This window comes from Tamandua tetradactyla, chromosome 12, assembly GCF_023851605.1.
Source record: "Tamandua tetradactyla isolate mTamTet1 chromosome 12, mTamTet1.pri, whole genome shotgun sequence".
NCBI lineage: Eukaryota > Metazoa > Chordata > Mammalia > Pilosa > Myrmecophagidae > Tamandua > Tamandua tetradactyla.
The window spans coordinates 15828867-15848076 of NC_135338.1; the positions used below are offsets into that span (position 1 = coordinate 15828867).

The 19210-nt window shown below is 35.7% G+C and overlaps 1 protein-coding gene across 8 annotated transcripts in view; it reads left to right on the forward strand.

The window, feature by feature from the left end:
- The window catches only part of LOC143651827 (uncharacterized), a 39331-nt gene extending 34662 nt beyond the window's left edge, over positions 1–4669 (forward strand). For all 8 annotated transcript variants that reach the window (XR_013160241.1, XR_013160242.1, XR_013160244.1 and 5 more), the window contains one exon: positions 446–4669. The gene's annotated coding sequence lies outside the window, so the exon portion shown is untranslated. The remainder of the gene's footprint in view (positions 1–445) is intronic.
- The last annotated feature ends 14541 nt before the right edge of the window (positions 4670–19210 follow it).

A 19210-nucleotide genomic window follows, 5' to 3' on the forward strand; every position in this document is an offset into this window, starting at 1 on the left:
TCTCTTGTGCTTGCGACTCTACATTATCTTTGGGCACTGATTCTTGGTAATGGGCGACAGCACAGCCACACAGCAAAACCCCAGTTCCCTGGACGTTTTCCTTTGACTTCCCTGCCCTCGGGCCAGCCTCCGGGATGGTTCGGCCAGCTCTGCCCACATGAGTGACCACCAGGGCTACACGTAGGCAGGGCCCGCGCTGCCGCCCCTGCTTATGTCCATGGCCACTCAGCCCTCTGCCCCCTGGAGCTTCACTGTAAGAGGAGGAGACGTGAGTGTGCTCGGCGTGGCTGCGAGAGGAGACAGGACTGCGTCGCGCTCATTCCTAGAAATGCCTGAGGACGGCCAGCCCGGGTGCCCGGCGGCCCAGGCAGGGGAAGTGCATGCAGTGCAGAGCCCTCGCCCCCTCCCTGAGCCTGTGGGGCTAAGGGGACCTTCTCTGTTACAGCAACGCGTTAGGGATGAAGAGCGTCCAGGAGCATGTCCCACGCCCAGGAAGAGGTTGTATTCAGACCACGTGCCTGCTGCCTTGCTTCAGAGGTCACGAGGCCACCTGGAGATGAGAGCATCCGGATGAGCCACCTGCGGCCCTCCCCCAGCCCACCTCTTTGGATCATGCAAGATGGCACCACCGAAAGAAGAGTCCACACTTTGGCCCCACTGGTGTGCGCCAGTCAGGAGAGTCTCCACCGAGGGGGCGGAGTACCGCGAGTCACCCGGGCCACATGGCCGTGCCCACATATAATGTTAGCTGTTGCATTTAGCTGTTTGTTTCATTTTGGAACACATTATAAAATTCTTAGAAAAAAATGTGTATGTAAATCTGCATGATCTTTGACTAGGCTTCGAGAGTCTCTCAAACAGCAGCAGTGTCAGCATTCTCATGGTCAGTGTCTCAGTCTGCCAGAGCTGCTATGACAAATCACACACACTGGTAGGTTTATTGTTCTTGATTTCAGGGGCTAGAGATCATGCTTTCCCCCTAAAATGTATTGTGTTCTGGATCTGGCTTGTCACAATCTTTTGGTTTCCTTATGTGGATCTCTGCCTCCTGTCCCATGGCAAACACTCTGTTTCTTTTGTCTGTTCTGATTTCTGCTGCCCTGTAGCTTCTTCCTGTGGCTTTCTCTTTGTAACTCTCTGATGGGGCAGATTAAGGCCCATGGGGAGTCAGCTTGGCCAGACCTGAATAGAATCTTAGAATATCCTATTCACAAATGAGTCCACACCTTAATTAATACTGTATCTTCAAAAGGTCCTATTTACAAATGAGTTCATACCCAAAGGACTATAGATTAGATTAAGAACATGATATTTGTTGGGGTACATAAGTCAATTTATCACAGTTAAGCATTTTTTCCTATAACTCCACTTATGTTCAATTCAAATTTCACTTTCAACATTGTTACTTTTCCTCTATGTAGTGCATTTTCATCTGTGTTGCCCAATTACTTCTATTGATTACCCATTTTAAAATTTCACATGGGTTTTATCATTAGGAGAGAGGGTATGTGATTACTACATACTTCCTGTGTGTATAAACTGAATAAAAGGTGTTCAGTGAGCAATTGTCAACAGATTTTGAAAGAAGTGATGTGACTGGTCACCAATCATGATGCACCTCTATTATTCATATATTGATTTGTGGACTGAAGAGCAAGCAGTGAAGTTTGTATTTTATGTAATTACTCACTACTAATATATCACAGTAACTTAAATTTAAACCATGTATTGATGACCTAGTGTAACTATGGTAACTGAAATTTTTGTTTATCAGAAACCTCTGGGTTCTATTTCTATTTTTTATTTTTCAGTTTTAGCAATTTTCTTCTCATTGTGAAAGAGGATGATTTAACTTTCTTTCACCATCAACTCACTGTCTGCTTCTTACATGCCCATGCACATGTGCACATACACTCAAACAAATGCATTCTTATCACCACATCTTTCCATTAAAGCCATATGATAATATTGGTTGTATCAATCAGATTATGCTAGATTATGTTGCAGTAACATATAACCCCCAAATTTTCATGGCTTAAAGCAACAAATGTTTAAATTTTGCTCAAGCAAAGCCTATTGCAGGTCCAAGAAACTCTAAAATCAGTGTCATGAAGGCAGTGTCTCAAAATTAAGGCTGATGATGGCTCCATGATTCAATAGTGACATCCTCTGGAAAATGTGCTATCTTTAGCCAGTGAGCAGTGAAAGACAGTGCTGAAGGGATTCACACAGGCAACTGAAGTTTTCAAGTCTTCGCTGATTTCATGAATCCAGTACCCACAGGATAGAACTAATCACGGGTCCTGCTCCACTTCAAGGAGCCATAGAAATTTAATTCTCCTTTATGTCCAAAAGAAGAGAATGATTTAGCTCCTCATTCTAAGATATTTCTTTAACATTTTATTACAAGTTTTCTCTTGTATTTCTTGTACCTGTTCTCATGTTTTTAATTTTAAAAAGCCCCTTTCTCCTAATGTTCACTTTAAATATGGAAAATTTTATCTTTTAGCTATGATATAATATTTTTAAAGAAATTATTCTTGTATAGTAACTCTTTTCTCTATGTTTCCTTCTACTTCTTAGAGCCCTCCTAAAATGTTTTCTCATCCTTGGAACCCAATTAAGATAATTGGAAGCTGAGCATGTGGGATAATGTTTGTAATTGCTGGCTTTTTTGTTTGCCAATCAGCAGCACCATTTCTTCAAGAAAACCACAGTAACTAATACCTTTCAACCTTCTCTTGTAGCTGGTCAGATTCTGCATGAAAAGATCCTGCTGTCCCCTGACTGGAGAATAAAATCTGGTGGTCAGCATTGGAAGGGCCTCGGGTGGGGGAGGGGAAGAGTAAGATCTCAACATTCGGCATGTAAACATTACTTTAATCATCATGTTTTCTGTCAGGGACTTTTGACCCTGTTTCTCACCTACCTTCCACTCCTGGTCCTTCTGTTTCACCCTGGATCATGATTAAGCCTCCAATATTCTAAGTAAGGGAAAAGATCGGGGGCTCCAAAACTTCTTAAACAGATTCCTAATATGCCCCCATCTTTTTAAGTCAATTTTCACCTGTATGTTCAGCATTTTAGCTGGTGTTACCAAATTTAGTTTTTGTGTAATCTGCATTGTAAATCAGACTACAGCTCAGCTCTAACCTTTGCAAGTTTATAACTAATTTTTCTTGGGTCTGTAAGGGCAGTTACCTTCAAACATTTGTTTTTCATCATCCAAAATTTTGGTTTTTCTTACGTTCCAGTTTGTTAGTTACTGGAATGCAAAACACTAGAAACCAAATGGCTTTTAAAAAGGGGAATTTATTAAGTTGCTAGTTTGCAGTTTTAAGGCCAAGAAAATGCCCCAGTTAAAACAAGCCTATAGAAATGTCCAATCTAAGGCATCCAGGGAAAGTTATGTTGATTCAAGAAGGCCAATGAAGTTCAGGGTTTCACTCTCAAGTAGAAGGGCACATAGTGAACACAGCCAGGGTTCCTCTCCTATCTGGAAGGGCACATGGTGAACACAGCATCATCTGCTAGTTTCTTCTCCTGGCTTCCTGTTTCATGAAGCTCCCCAGGAGGTGCTTTCCTTCTTCATCTCCAAAGGTCACTGGCTGGTGGACTCTGTTTCATGATGTTACAGCATTCTCTTCTCTCTCCAAATCTCTCATTCTTCAAAATGTTTCCTCTTTTATTGGATTTCATAAACTAATCAAGATCCACCCAAATGGGTGGAGACACATCTCCCCTAATCCAGTTTAACAACCACTCTTGATTGGGTTACATCGCCAGAGAGATGTTCTAATTACAGATTCAAACATACAGTACTGAATAGGGATTATCCTGCCATTACAAAATGGAATTTTGATTAAAACGTGGCTTTCCTAGGGTTCATACATCCTTTCAAACCAGCATACTTACATTCCTCACATTTGGATTGTCCTTACTGGTAAATGTTTTTGAAAATATCTTTTAGTGTCATTTTTAGTAGAGTCCTAAAAGGGAGAAAAATTCATGTGTTTTGTTAAATTTGCCTAGATGCCTGTTTATGTTTTTTTAATTAAAATAAACTGACAAAGAGCAATTTCTGAAAAAATTGATCTGCACAATTCATATCCCTGGAAAAGAATGCTTTATATAATTGAAATAAAATTTTGATAAATTTCATATAGCTCTTATAGTTTATAATTGAAGTGTGTAATCATGACTTTCTTTTTTTTTAAAAAAAGGTACAAACACAATTCCTGCTTATTAAAAAGTATGTTTTTAGGGCAATTTTATGTCTTTGAAGAAACTGATTAAAAGTATCCTTTCAAAATCTTGTTAAAATGAATTTTCATGAAAATGTTATAGTATCCTTAAATGATAAATCACTCATAAACACATAGCTCTATTACTTAAAGTTGCATTTAAGATTCCTGTAACAAGATTTTTTAAATTTATAAATTTTCTTTCATTCACATTTAAGGTAATGTTTCTTATTTTTAGTTTAAAATTGCTCATGGAAACTGATTGTGGTTAATGCAAATATAGCTTTTTTTTCATTTTGAATATGTTTACTTCTATTTCCATAGTGTTTTTTCTTAGATATATCAAATGTTCACTTTTTCCTTTATGTATTTGCATTTTGGATGTCTCTTAAATATTTCTATAAAATAAAAAAATTGTAGTTTTATTAGTCATGGCTTCAGATTACTACAAACATTTCTTTCAAGGTTCTTAATACACTGCAAAATGAAGTCAATTTTCTTTAAACACTTTCTCAAACAATTGAATTTGCTTCAGATATCTATTGAGGAACTAATTTTGTGCAGAGCACTATTCAGGAAACTATGAAGAATGTAACAAAATCTATAGGTAAAGTCTAGACCTCCTTGCCCTTAACAAAACACAAGACTAAATATGTTGGATGGCACACACACACAAAAACGTTGTGCCTGCAATCTTGTGAAATGAAAATCCTTTGTCTTTCAGTAAATCATTACATGTTTAGGTTTAAAAGACATATTGCTTGGGAGGCTTTTATTTGAATCACTGCTTTCTGATCACTAAAAGCATATTTTATTCTATTAAGAAATCATTGGAATACTTATTTTTTAGAGTATGTTTAGAATTCAAAGCTTGTTCACAAAAAGTAATTACTTTCCCATTAACTATATCTTTGTGCTGAAATGGATATTGCTTCATTTTTCTTAGAATTCAGTTGGTGAGGCCATCCATTCATTTATTGATTCATCAAACAGTAATTGAACAGTCACTGTTTCAGGCATTGATCTAGGTATCAGATTTACAAATATGCAATTTCCACCTTTTAATAGTTCATACTAGTAATGCAGATGGACAGACAAAATGATGTATACCTTACAAATGCTATGCTAATGTATATCAGCTCCAGGAGAAATACATTTAATCTTAATAACAGTGGGCTAAGGTATTCTGAGAAAAGGCTTCATATAGTAAAGGCTACGATAGAGTCAAGTTTTAAAGGCTGATAAACCCATGACCAGGAAATGCAACATAGACGTATGAAATTGTCTGGCATATTAAGAAATAGCAAAATATTTTTAAAGCATATAATTTAAAGGCATGGTGGGGGCTAGTGGAAGGAAAGGATATTGCAGCAAGACAACAGAATTATCATGGTTTTCAGCATGCCTGCATTGATTTATCCTTTTTCTAGTAATAATATCCCAGTTAGACTTTAGAGAATCATTGTTACGGTCCTGTAAGATGTTTGTTAATTCGTCCTGCCTTACCTCAGCCAGGGCAGGCATATGCATGCTCTCTGGAATTGTGATACTAAAGTCATAAAATAGATAAAAAATAGTTGGAGGTCAATTAGTCAGGAGGTAATGTTCATTCATTCTTGATTGTTAGATTTCAAAAGACATAAACTGCTGTTCTTTCTAAGTCTGGTTCCTTAGATTTCCTTTTAATTCCATTAGCTAGCTCACCTTTCTTATAAATTTCTTCCCAGTCCAATATAGTCAACATTAATTTTTGCTATTTGCAAGAAAATAATCCTAACTAATAAGAAATTGTTATCTAAAGTCAGTTGTTTACCACCAAATTGAAGTGTATTGTTATGGGGTGGAATATAGTGTATCTTATCCCAGGATAGAAAGTTGGTGATCTTTGCTATGCAATAAATGAAATAGTAAGATGAATTTTGTTGCCTATATTGTCTTCCTCTTCAGTAGTACTACTGCCACATGTTTTAACAGGGGTTAAGAAGGATATCATGATTTTGTGTCTTTTCAACTTACCAAGACTTTAACAAAATTCTACAAAAATAAGAGAAAATTAGGTTGAAACTACCTATCTGAAAGCAAAGAAGATATAACATACAACTTTCATCCTTGTAGAGTAAGAATGGACACCACAGAAAAACTTCATTTGTAGGACTGAAAAGTCTAAATTCTCATTGGAAATTGAGGATTCTCTGTCCCATGCTAAAGATACCAGGAAGAGTTGCAGTGATGTAAGAAATAAAGAGAATCTAAAACAATCATAATCCTTCAGATTCCTCCCAAACGCCTCAAGCTGTATACTTTCTGACTGAGACATGGAAAGATTGCCTCCCTTGTTAAGATTCAGAAAGAAGACTGAGTAGACAGTATATTAATCAGGTTAGCTTAAGTCATTGGCAGCAACAAATTAACCAGAAAACAATAATTTCCTCTAGGAACATTTATTACTATAAGTTCTCTGAATTTTATAGGGAGAAATTCAGGGTTCCACAGGTCTTATAATAGGGTAAGTTTACCATTAGGTATCAAGGAAAACTTCTTTTATGAAATTCATTTATTAGAAAATAGTCGTGGTAGATACTGTTGAGGCCTCATGTTCTCGTAGCCACCTCCTACTTTGCCAGTGACAAGTCTGAACACTTCCCAACACACTATCAAGAACTCATATCTCTCTGCTTTTTCAGCTTGACGACTTTGGGGCCCACAGAATCGGGTTCAGTCAAAGCCATAGATTTAACAGCGGCAACATAAATACTCAGTTCTCATTTTCCTTTTTTTTTTTTTTTTTTTTTTGTGGCAGAATCACTTCCATGATTATTCAGGAAGAATCATAGGATGGAGTCCTGTTTGTCCACAGATGGTAAAGAGCTTTATGAAAATATTCTTAGTAGACTTTGTAGATTTTTATCTTTTCTTTTCTTATTTTTCACCTCTTAACTTTTGCTTCCTGAGATCATCTCTATCCACAAAGAAAAAAAAAAAACAAGCAAACAAAAAACTATCAATATAAAATTCTTGATTTAGGATCCTACTTTTTAGGCAAATTCAAGCCACTGGTACTAAAAATATCCCTGGAAAGCAGACCCTTAGAATAGACTTCACAGAACCACGTGAATCCTTATGGTTCATGTCTGTGCCCATGAGAAAGCATATCAACAACCATGACACCTATTACCCTTTGGTTTTTTTTCTTCTCTTTGTTCCAGTGCTTTTCTCTTTTACTGTTTCTTCTCTTCTTTTGATGGTTCTCATCTTCCATTGCCTTTCACAAGTGGTTGCTAAGAATTAAATTTTTAAAATATTTTCATGCTTACTGTTTGACAAGTTATATAATTCTATGTTTGAAATCATTTTTTCAGAATTCTTAAGATATTATACCTTAAATTCTTTCTCTCTCCCAATAATCTTAAGATACTTCCACATAAATTTTCTCATTTCCAAACCAATATATAATTTAAAAGTTTCTGCAGTTCCTTTGGTGAATAAGCTAGTGTTTTCTGTAGCTGGGCTGTAATTTCCCCCCAGGGTTATCTGAGATCTGACACTATTTATCAAGAGCAATGTTTCTCAAACATTAGGATGCATCAGTATCACCTGGAGGACGTGATAAAATATGGATTGCCAGGCCCCATCCCCACAGTTTCTGATGGACATTGACATGAATCATAAAGGTTCACACTGTGTTCTTTCACATAGGTCTGTTTACATGCCGTCTTTCAAGATAGCCTTCTCTTCATTTTTCAATCTTGCTGTGAAAGCAGCCAAGCCTTTTGCTGCTATATAAGCTTCTGTGCATATTCTTCCCTTAGATCATCTGTCCCTCCATTCAAACTTGATAACCACTGGATACCTACAAATTGCTCTGATTAAGAAAGCCCCTTAATTTTGTGTAATTTGTCTCCAATTATCTGGCATATGTGTCTTTCCATGGCATCCAAGGAAATTTCCACCTCTTATTCAGTGGGTACAATTGGTGTATTCTTTCAATATAGGGACCAGTGAAATATTCTGCAAAAAGAAAGATAATAAAGGCCCCTTTGAATTATGTTGTCACTGAGAACAGGAAATTTTATTTAGTTCTGTGCAAAAACAAAAAACAAAAAACGTGCAATTCTACTATTATCCTTTCCAAGTAAATACAAAATGTATTGATACTCTTTCCTGGTGAAGACTGAAAATAACATTCACCAGATCAATAGTGACATATCAAGTACCATTTAGGTTGCATTGAATTGTCCTAGTAATGCTATAATATTCAGTACAACAATTATGATTGGAATTATGTCTTAGTTGAGTTTATTATAGTCCATGTTAAATAATCATGATTCATCCATTTATTTGTTTGAAAGGACCATACCAGTTGGTTGAATGAGAATGTTAATGGATACTTACCAGTGTCTTTGAGACTAGTATTAATCTCTATCTGTCACTCAGGATGCATATGGCTTGGTTTGCACTGCTAGCTTGAATTTGATTGATCAATTTCAAAGTTTTTTATTTGACCTGAACAAATATCTTTATTTTACTAGAAAATTAGCCTCCACCTTCATAGCTTTTATATTTCTTTCATTCGTATGTCTTTCATCTAATTTCATCTTGTGAACTTAAGACATGTAAATATCTGCCTGCATGAAATATATAAAAGTATCCTCCCCCAAGGCATTAAGTTCTAATAAATAAAAGAGATAGGTTATCATTAAAATCTCTATTGTTTAAAGAAATGGGATCACCTTTTATTATTATTATATATACTCTTTTTAACATGCGGGAAAACTGAGACCTAGAAGTTAAATATGACAAAAAAGAAAAAACACACATCAAATGTCAGAGCCTCTCTCTGTCTCCAAATGTACTGCGTTTTTGTATACCACAATGTCTCTTAAATAGTATTTATACATGATTCTTATTGCACATTAGCTACATCACTACATTTTCGAGGCACATGGTTATTTTTAAAGGCTTCAGATATACTTTTCAAAGATTATTGTTATTCCTTCATTGTCTTTCAACAAATATTTGCTTAGTGAGTATTATGTGCACTTGCACTATGCTAAATATGTCAATAATAGTAAAAAATCAATTAGACACTTTTCACCAATATTAGAATACTGCTAAAATTCTTGAAAAATTGAATTTCTACCTCCACTTTCTTGTTTTACATAAGAGCCTCTAAGGGTCCGAGCTTCCTCCACTGCTGAACAACTTCTCTCTGCCTAGTCCAACCAGAGTACTGTAAATGCTATACCCAACAACATGTGCCAAAAGGAGTGCATTAATCTGTATAGGTTAAATAATGAAAGTGTATTATTTAATATGTTTTCTTAGAAAAATGGGAAATTTTAGCACCAAGGAAATAATCTAGGTGACATGAAGGAACCACGGCACTGTCACATGTCCCTGGGAAGTGGCCTGCAGCAAACCCTCACTTTGTTCATCACGAATACCACAAAGAATAGTAATATCAAATACAAAATACATGTAAAGTTTAAAAGGGACACAAAAGTGTCAGGGCCCCATGTTGGTAGATGATCTCTATAGAAAGTATATATTTAAATCAAATTCAACACAAATTAATGCTTGAAATATTCACAATTACATAGTGAGTTTTGTATTATATAATGGAGTAAGGAGAATGCCTCAATTAAACAACCAAATTGTAACTTTTAAAACTATACTCATTTTTTATGAAAATAGCTCTAAACTATATTTTATTCATACATTATTAGCTTATTGCAATATTGGGCTAAACACATAAATAAAGTGGAAATGACTTCCTTTTGAGTCTCAAACTTTATTTAGGATTCCCTTCACAAATGCGATTTAAAAATAAGAACATATTAGCACTGTTCAAAGAAACCATTCAATGATCCCCTGTCTTGTATGAACATCTGCTAAATACTTTATGGGAAAGCTGCATAAGAAACAATCTTAGTCTTATAGGTGCTTCAATCCTATTAGGGGAACAAATAGAAAATAAAATTTTAGTGCAATCTGTTAAGTGATAAAGTAGAATATTATATAAAATTTAGGAGGAAAACAGAGAAAGAATATCTGAACAAACTGATGTATTTAAGTGAAAGCTTTCTGAACGGGGGAACCCTAAGCTGAGTGCTGACAAGAAGTATTTGAGCTGAGAGGAGAAAGTAGGACAGTTCAAACAGAGAGAAAAATACAGTGTATGATACAAGAAGACAACTTGCAAGCATCCTGGCAATACACTTCTAAAGTGGGAGGCAGTTCATTCTAACTAATAAAATACCAGTAGATAAAAAGTGCATCCATATACAATGCAGTATTTAACTATGATTAAATGTAATCCCAATGAAGAAACAAAGCTGAAGATAGTTTTTGGTTATACTTAGAGTTTTATTATTTCATGTTACAGGTAACTACGTCAGGTTCTAGTGCTTACACAGAAGTGAAATAAATATTCATGTTTAGCAGGTTCTTTGGAACTCCAGCTTTCATTCTACTCAATGACCACACAATAGGATAATTTTTCTTAATGTTTTTAACATGTTCAGGAGAAGTGAAGGCAAACTGAATTAATGCAATGGTATATGTGAGGACATAGTTTTGTACTCCCTCAAATATTTCCATTCAGGTAATCTACTTACTAGCTAATGAACTTAGCCAAGGTATAGCAGTGCTTCATTTCTGCAACTGAAGAGAAAACATAAGTCAATAATGCCCAAAACACCAGCATCTATAAATGAATGATGATAGCTGGTAAGTCAATTTTTGCCTAAAACCACATTACAGTAATATAAAGTAACATAGAGGAAAGTATATAGAGGAAAGGATATTTAAGAGTTGAAGTATAGTAAATGTAGGACAACTAAACTAAAACAGTATAACAAAGTATACAATCAACCTGTGGGATATACTGCTATAGAATGTAACATCACTGAATAATGTGGATGGATTCTTCAAACATTCAAACAATTCTAGGCTCTTGGACCACATTTGGCTTCATATAAGTTGATAATCAAATTTCATGCTTCTGGATGGAAAGTGACTGCCTATTAGACACTATTTTGGAAAAATGTTATCATTTCTTCTGAATTATAAGCTGCATAGGAAGGATACTAAATTGCTTTTTTTATTTTTTGTATTTTCTATTTGCACCACTTTGCAACACTTATCTCATTGTTTTGTATTGCAGTTATTGGTGCACATATCCCAATTTTTTCATCCTCAAATTGTTAACTCCTTAATGGAAGCAACCTGTCTTTTCCAAAATATCTAAGGAAGTGAGCTAAATTGATAAGAGATTAATAAATAATGTGCTATGTGTTCCTTTCTCTTATGGAAAGTGAGTTTTGGAAAAATTAAAAAAATAATTTTAGCATCCTTCTGAAACACTGCTTAAAGAAATATAATATTTCCTCTATCTGCATTTGGTTATAAGTAATGTGATTAATAAGATATGTTTGTGGTTTTGATTTTTCAGACATTTAATTATCTTATTATTTTCTCTGAGATACAAGTAGATAATATTATACCCAATTTACAGAAGAGAAAATTGAGTACTAGGGAGGATTTCACCCTTCATATCTGAATTTTGAGTATTTACCCAAGAATGCAAGAAGTTGTCCCTCATAATTTACAATCTGTGACCTTCCTATATACTATGATGTATCCTCAGTAATTTACTTAAGACCCAGAGCTGATATACCTCACCAAGATAAGGGAACAGGGCCTTACAGAAAATATATTTCTTCACCAAATTTTCATCAACATGCTTAGCATTCACACTAGCCACAAATGTGGCTTACATATTTGGCCTCACATTTTTTGGAGACAGGGATGTGAGGAGATATCAGTATTGCCTGTAAGAGTGACCTGGTTGTGTAATTTCCAAATAATTTGGCTGCACAATGTCAGAATGAGAAAATACTTTAAGAATCAGTTGAAACATTCTCTCCTTGCCTATGCATATGCACAAACAGTTACTATTTTGCAAGATTATTAAGAAACATCTATTTTTTTCTCAACAGGCAATCCAAGCTTCTGTTTTTAACTTTAGAGAAAAATCAGGTTAGATAGGCAATGACTTCCTGACCACTCTCTGAAATACAAAATTGTACATCCTGTTGCCCACATAGTACCTCCCCCAGGATATATTGTAAGTATTTCAAACTCGATGTTACCTAAATATAACTCCTGATATTTGGTCTCAAGTCTGCTCTCCCAGTTCTCATCATTTCAGTAAATGGCAATTCCACATTTTCAGTTCCTCAGACTGAAAAAGTTGAAGTTACTCTCATCTTCTCATTCTCTCACATTCTATATAGAATCTGTTCACAAATTCTTTCAAAACTAGGCTTGACTCTGACCTCTTCTCATCATCTGCACTTGGACCAGTCACCAGCCCAGGCCAAACCCTATCTTCTATCAAGCAGACAATTGCAATCACCTCCCCAACCACAATACTCTCCAAGCTATTCTGAAAATGTGTCTTTTGCATGTGCACTTTTAATGTTCTTCTCGTACATACTCAAAAAGCTGCATCTTTCATTCTGATCAAAGGTCACCTTCATAGACAAGGCATGGAGGATGCTCCCTATCTGAAGTAGAGATCACAGTCATAGTGATACCATTTATCACTACACGGAATTACATTTAATATTTACTTGTTCCTTGTTTGGGTTCTTCAATCATATGTAATCTCCATGAGCACAGGGATTTCCTTCACTGCAATATATTCTTAACTATCATATAATAGATACCAGTAAACATTGGGTGAATAATGGATATTACATTACATTTATTTACATTTATGTAAATATCTATTTAAAGAATGAGTGTTGCTTGCTAAACTTAATCAGTTCAAATGCATGCACATACATACAGGTGCTCCTAATTTGTTAGATGTTTAATTAGATAAGCAGCAATTTAATTGAGAGGGAAGAGCAATATAATAGAGTAATGAAAAAATGGAGAGATGCAAATGAGTAAATGAGTCAAGAGAAATTCCAGGAAAAGAGGAAAGGAAAACACATGAAAATAAGCAGAATCTTTATACTGACAATTAGGAAAAATGTGTAGTATATGTGAGACAATGAGTAAATCAAAAGAGAAATTTGTGCAGAGAGTAGGTGATTGAACTTGATAAAGAGTGGATACTGAGTTTGTATCAATGGGTGAACCAGAATGGGTATTCAGCCTAGAGATGGAAGGATACTAGTTAAGATATGTTCCTTAAAGAGATTTTTTGGGGGCTGTCTGTTTCACCAAGACTTCCTTCCTAAAACAAATGGGAGCAGGATTGCCAGCAATATTAAATGACTCTGTCTCCTCTTTCTCCCCCCAGATCCTTAACAATGATAGCTTTTCAGCTCTGTGAGTCAAATCATGACATCTCCTTAAAATCATACATATTATTTCCTTGGTGCCAGAAGTTGGTATGTCACAGAGAGATGGCCTACAGCAATGCCTTATAAAGCTGGAAAAATAAAGCACTCAATGTTCCTCCTGTTGTCAGGTGTCCTCCTTAGAACTAAATCATGCTGTCCGCCTTCATTCTCTTTGTTCTGACAAGTTAGCATGTCAGGCCATCTAACTCCCTTTCAGAGCTCTCTGTTGATAAAGTTTTTGGTCACACTAAAAGTCTTGGAGAGCTCATCAGTGCAAGATTTTCATTGAACCAGCTGCTTATAAAATTTTTCATGGCAAGTTAGCAAAGCTTATGCGTGCAGCCATTGCTAGAGAGCAGATAAAATGACTTGATTGGGCAGGGTTTTTGTGGGCTATATGCAACAAATATTATGGCAAATATGCTCAGTGCTTTGGCTTATTTGTTAATGTGCCACTTGAATTATAGGGAAAGTACTAAAATCATTTTTTGTTGTTATTCAGAAAATGATTGCCATCCAAATGAATTCCATTTTTTGAATTGCATTAGGCTCAGTATTATCAAAAAACATCTTTGGGAAATGCTATCTAATACTCAAATGAGTTAATACCACTAATGTACTTTCCAGGAAATATAAGAAGAGTTGAGAAACACTGCGGTGAGCTAAAGATGCTGTGTGCTTTACTGTACTCATTTCTATACATTGGGCCTCAATGCTCATGATTCACCTGCCTCAGCAAAATTACTATTTATTTTAGTCTACGGACCTCTGGTGTCTTGCAAATACTCAAATCTGAGTGTTACAGTCTTCAGACTTGAAGATTCTATGATACAGTCACCTTATGTATATCTCAATTCATCTCATACCCTTGAATAGTGTGGGTGGCCCTTAACTCAACCAAGAAAAGTGGCCACCAATAATAAAATTTTAAAATTAGTGAAAAATAAAGCTCAATATAATACAAAATCAAAGAAAGACTTGTAAGTTATTTGATAAAAAATCATTTGATGAATTTCACTATTGTAAGTGACATGAGATTAAGTTGGTCAGCCATCTCAATTTGTATTCAATTTATGAATGGTTAATAATAAAACTTTTATTAAAATTGTTTAGATAATTTGATTTCAGAGAAATAGCCTAAAATATTCTTATTAAGACACTAAAAGAATCTTTAAGGTTATTTGCAGTTTAAAAACTCATTAAGAGTTATGTGGCCATATGCTTCAAACATCTAAGGTTATGCAGATTAATAAGTGAAAAATTTGACATTTTTCAGGGAATTTTTGAGAAGAAAATTAAGCCAATCTGTTCTATCTTGTGTAAAATGGATGAATTAACCTGGAAATAATTTGTTTCTTGCAAAATGAAATCATTTAAAAAAACTGAAAAAAATCTAGATTGGATACTCATATAACTCATTGGAACCACATAAAAATCATCACTCCACTTTGGATTATTCAGGTCCATCCTTTTGGATAATAGGTAAAAGTAGTCTCAAAACAAAAGCATCATATTTTGTAAAACTCTTAGAATAAATACACAGTGATCAGTTTAATTTTAGATATTTAAAAATGTCCCTTCAATATTTCCATCCTCTCCTAACTGATAAAAGTTCATAAGAATCAGAGGAATTTTTGAGAGATTCAGTAGCTATACTCTTAGTAGCATTTAATTATTGGAACTCAGAGGTCTTATAGTATTGGAATACCAACATTGGAGTTTTATTTTATACAATTTCCTTACGATAAGACAGACATCTATGTTTATCTTAAATCAGATGGTAATTAAATAATAGTAATACATAAACCAACAGTACTGTTCTAGTTTGCTAGCTGCCGGAATGCAATATACCAGAAACGGAATGGCTTTTAAAAGGGGAAATTTAATGAGTTGCTAGTTTACAGATCTAAGGCCGAGAAAATGTCCCAATTAAAACAAGTCTATAGAAATGTCCAATCAAAGGCATTGGGGAAAGATACCTTGGTTCAAGAAGGCCGATGAAGTTCAGGGTTTCTCTCTCATCTGGAAAGGCACATGGCAAACGCAGTCAGGGCTTCTCTCTCAGCTGGAAGGGCACATGGCAGACACAGCGTCATCTGCTAACTTACTCTCCTGGCTTCCGGTTTCATGAAGCTCCCCGGGAGGCATTTCCCTTCTTCATCTCCAAAGGTCGCTGGCTGGTGGACTCTCTGCTTCGTGGTGCTGCAGCATTCTCTGCTCTCTCCGAGTCTCTCATTCTCCAAAATGTTTCCTCTTTTATAGGACTTCAGAAACTAATCAAGACCCACTCAGATGGGTGGAGACATGTCATCCCCTAATCCAGTTTAACAACCGTTCTTAACTAAATCTCATCAACCAGGGAGATGATCCCATCACAGTCCCAAATACACAGCATTGAATAGAGACTATTCTACCTTTAAGAAATGGGATCCATATTAAAACATGGCTTTTCTTAGGGGGCATACTTCCCTTCAAACCAGCACAAGTACATTTGCATGGAAAGAATTAAATTTGATAACATCTACTGCAACTAAAGTATCAGATCTAATTTCCTATGAGATCTAGACCAGTTTAATCTCTTGCAGGGAGGAAAAATTCCATTCACTCATTCATTTATTCATTAATTCTACTGCTGTAAAATCACCTAGATTTCAATCCTGACTTTACCTTATAGCAATTATACGACTTTGCTCAAGACATTTATTGCCTCCATGCCTCTACTTTCTTATCAGCAAGCATGACAGGTATAATAATAGTAAGATCTCATAGGATTGTTATTAGGATTAAGTAAAGTACTTCATTTAAGGTGCTTAGCATAGCTCCTCACATTTAGAAAACATTTAATAGTTCTTAGAATACTTTTGTAATCATATTTTATGTGCTTGATTTTATATGAGGCACTGAAGCTATAAAGCTAAGGAAAACAGACTTAGTTTTCACCATCATGTACATTAAATGCTTGTGTTTACAACATAAAATAGCTAAATAATCAGAAAAACCATATAAAACTGTGACTGTACCAAGAAATATAAAGTGGCACACAGTTCTAAAAAGGCAACATTAAGGAAATTCAACAATGTAAAATGAACAGAAGGGAAAAACTTCCGGGGAAAATTGCACTGCAATTGCTCCCTATACTTAGGGAGACCCAAGACCCACTCTTTTCTTCAAAACAGCTAGTAAATATGCAGGAATTGTTTGAAAAAACTGTTCTGGGGCTCTTTAGGCCAGAGAGAATGCTCTACAGTATCTAGGGGAGAGTGGGAGGAAGAAGCTAATAAACAACTGTAAAAACTGTGAGTAGCTCACTCTGTGCAGTGGCTTTGACCTCCACCCTCCATTTTCATGACATGTTGCCTTGGGATCCAGTCCCTGGCTAAGGGCTGTTGTCAGGAAAATACATAAAAATCTTGTTCCCCAAATGGGGGCTGGGTAGGCATGGCTGGTGTTTTGATTTGCTAAAGTGGCCAGAATGCAATGTACCAGAAGTGGATTGGCTTTTACAAAGGGAATTTATTACATTACAAGTAACAATTCTTGAAATTGTCCAAATTAAGGCACCAAAAAGTGGATACTTTCTCTCAAGAATGGCTGATTCCAGGGTTTCTCTGCCACATGGGAAGGCACATGTCAACATCTGCTGTCCTTTTCTCCCAGTTTCTAAATTCAAATGGCTCTTTCAGCTCCTTCTGCATCTCCAGACATCTGTTTCTGGTTTCATGTCTCTGCTCTCTGTGTTGACTTTGACTCTCTCTCTCTATCTGTGAGCTCTTTTTTTTTCCCCCAGAATATATTTATTTTTTGTACGCTTGGTGGTGGGGGTCACATTTCATTCTTTTTCCATGTGACTATTATTGCAGCACCATTTGTTGGATTTTTTAAAATTAATTAAAAAAATTAACAAACAAAACATTTAGAAATCATTCCATTCTACATATATAATCAGTAATTCTTAATATCATCACATAGTTGCATATTCATCATTTCTTAGTACATTTGCATCGATTTAGAAAAAGAAATAAAAAGACAACAGAAAAAGAAATAAAATGATAATAGAGAAAAAAAACTATACGTACCATAACCCTTACCCCTCACTTTCATTTATCACTATTTCAAACTGAATTTATTTTAACATTTGTTCCCCCTATTATTTATTTTTATTCCATATGTTCTACCCTTCTGTTGATATAGTAGCTAAAAGGAGCATCAGACATAAGGTTTTCACATTCACAGAGTCTCATTGTGAAAGTTATATCATTGTTCAATCATCATCAATAAACATGGCTACTGGATCACAGCACTACATTTTCAGGCAATTCCCTCCAGCCTCTCCACTACATCTTGAACAACAAGGTGATATCTACTTAATGCATAAGAATAACCTCCAGGATAACCTCTCTACTCTGTTTGGAATCTCTCAGCCATTGACACTTTGCCTCATTTTACTCTTACCCCTTTTGGTTGAGAAGGTTCTCTCAGTCTCTTGATGTTAATTCTCAGCTCATTCTAGGGTTTTTCTCAGTCCTTTGATGCTGAGTCTCAGCTCATTTCAGGATCTTTGTCCCACGTTGCCAGGAAGGTCCACACCCCTGGGAGTCATGTCCCACGCAGAGAGGGGGAGGGTGGTGAGACTGTTCATCATATTGGCTGGAGAGAGGGGCCACATCTGAGCAACAAAAGAGGTTCTCTTGGGGGTGACTCTTAGGCCTAAATTTTAAGTAGACTTGACCTATCCTCTGTGGGGTTACATTTCATATGAACAAACCCCAAGACTGGGGGCTCTGCTTATAGCTTTGGTTGTCCACACTGCTTGTGAGAATATCAAGAATTCAACTTGGGGAAGTTGAATTTCTCCCCGTTCTCACCACTCCCCGAAGGGGGCTTTGCAGATACGTTTCCACTCACTGATCGAGTTACTCTGGGATTCACTGGGGCATCACTCTGGACAAACCAACAAAATCTCATGTCTTACCTGAGATTCCAAGTACTTATGGTGTTCAAATTATCTACATAAGTTATATTAGGAAATGCACTAGTCAAAATATAAATTCTGTAACAAATAAGCATTTTTTGGTTTAGTCTCACACAGAAGGTGACATTTTAAAATATTAATTACCATCTATTTTCTGTACCCTGCAATAATGACATTCCTTTGTTCTCCCTCATGCAAAAACATTTTTAAAATTGTACCTTGTACATTTCACTATTATTATACACTCTAGGTATTCCTAGATTATACCATCTCAATCTTTAACATCTATCTTTCTTTCTGATTTCATTTATGTTCCCAGCCCTCCTCCCTCTATCATTCTCACATGCAGCTTCAATCAGTGTTTTAATATAATTATATTACAGTTAGGTAGTATTGTGCTGTCCATTTCTGAGTTTTTGTATCCAGTCCTGTTGCACAGTCTGTATCCCTTCAGCTCCAATTACCCAATATCTTACCCTATTTAATTAGATTTTTTTATAAATGGATTAATCATGGTAATTTCATAGAGGATGGATTAAAGGAAAGAAATACTGCAGCAATAATAGAAGTTTATATATATATAATTGGAACTAGGTATAAGGAAGGTACAAACTAAGGGCATGATGACTTGGCTT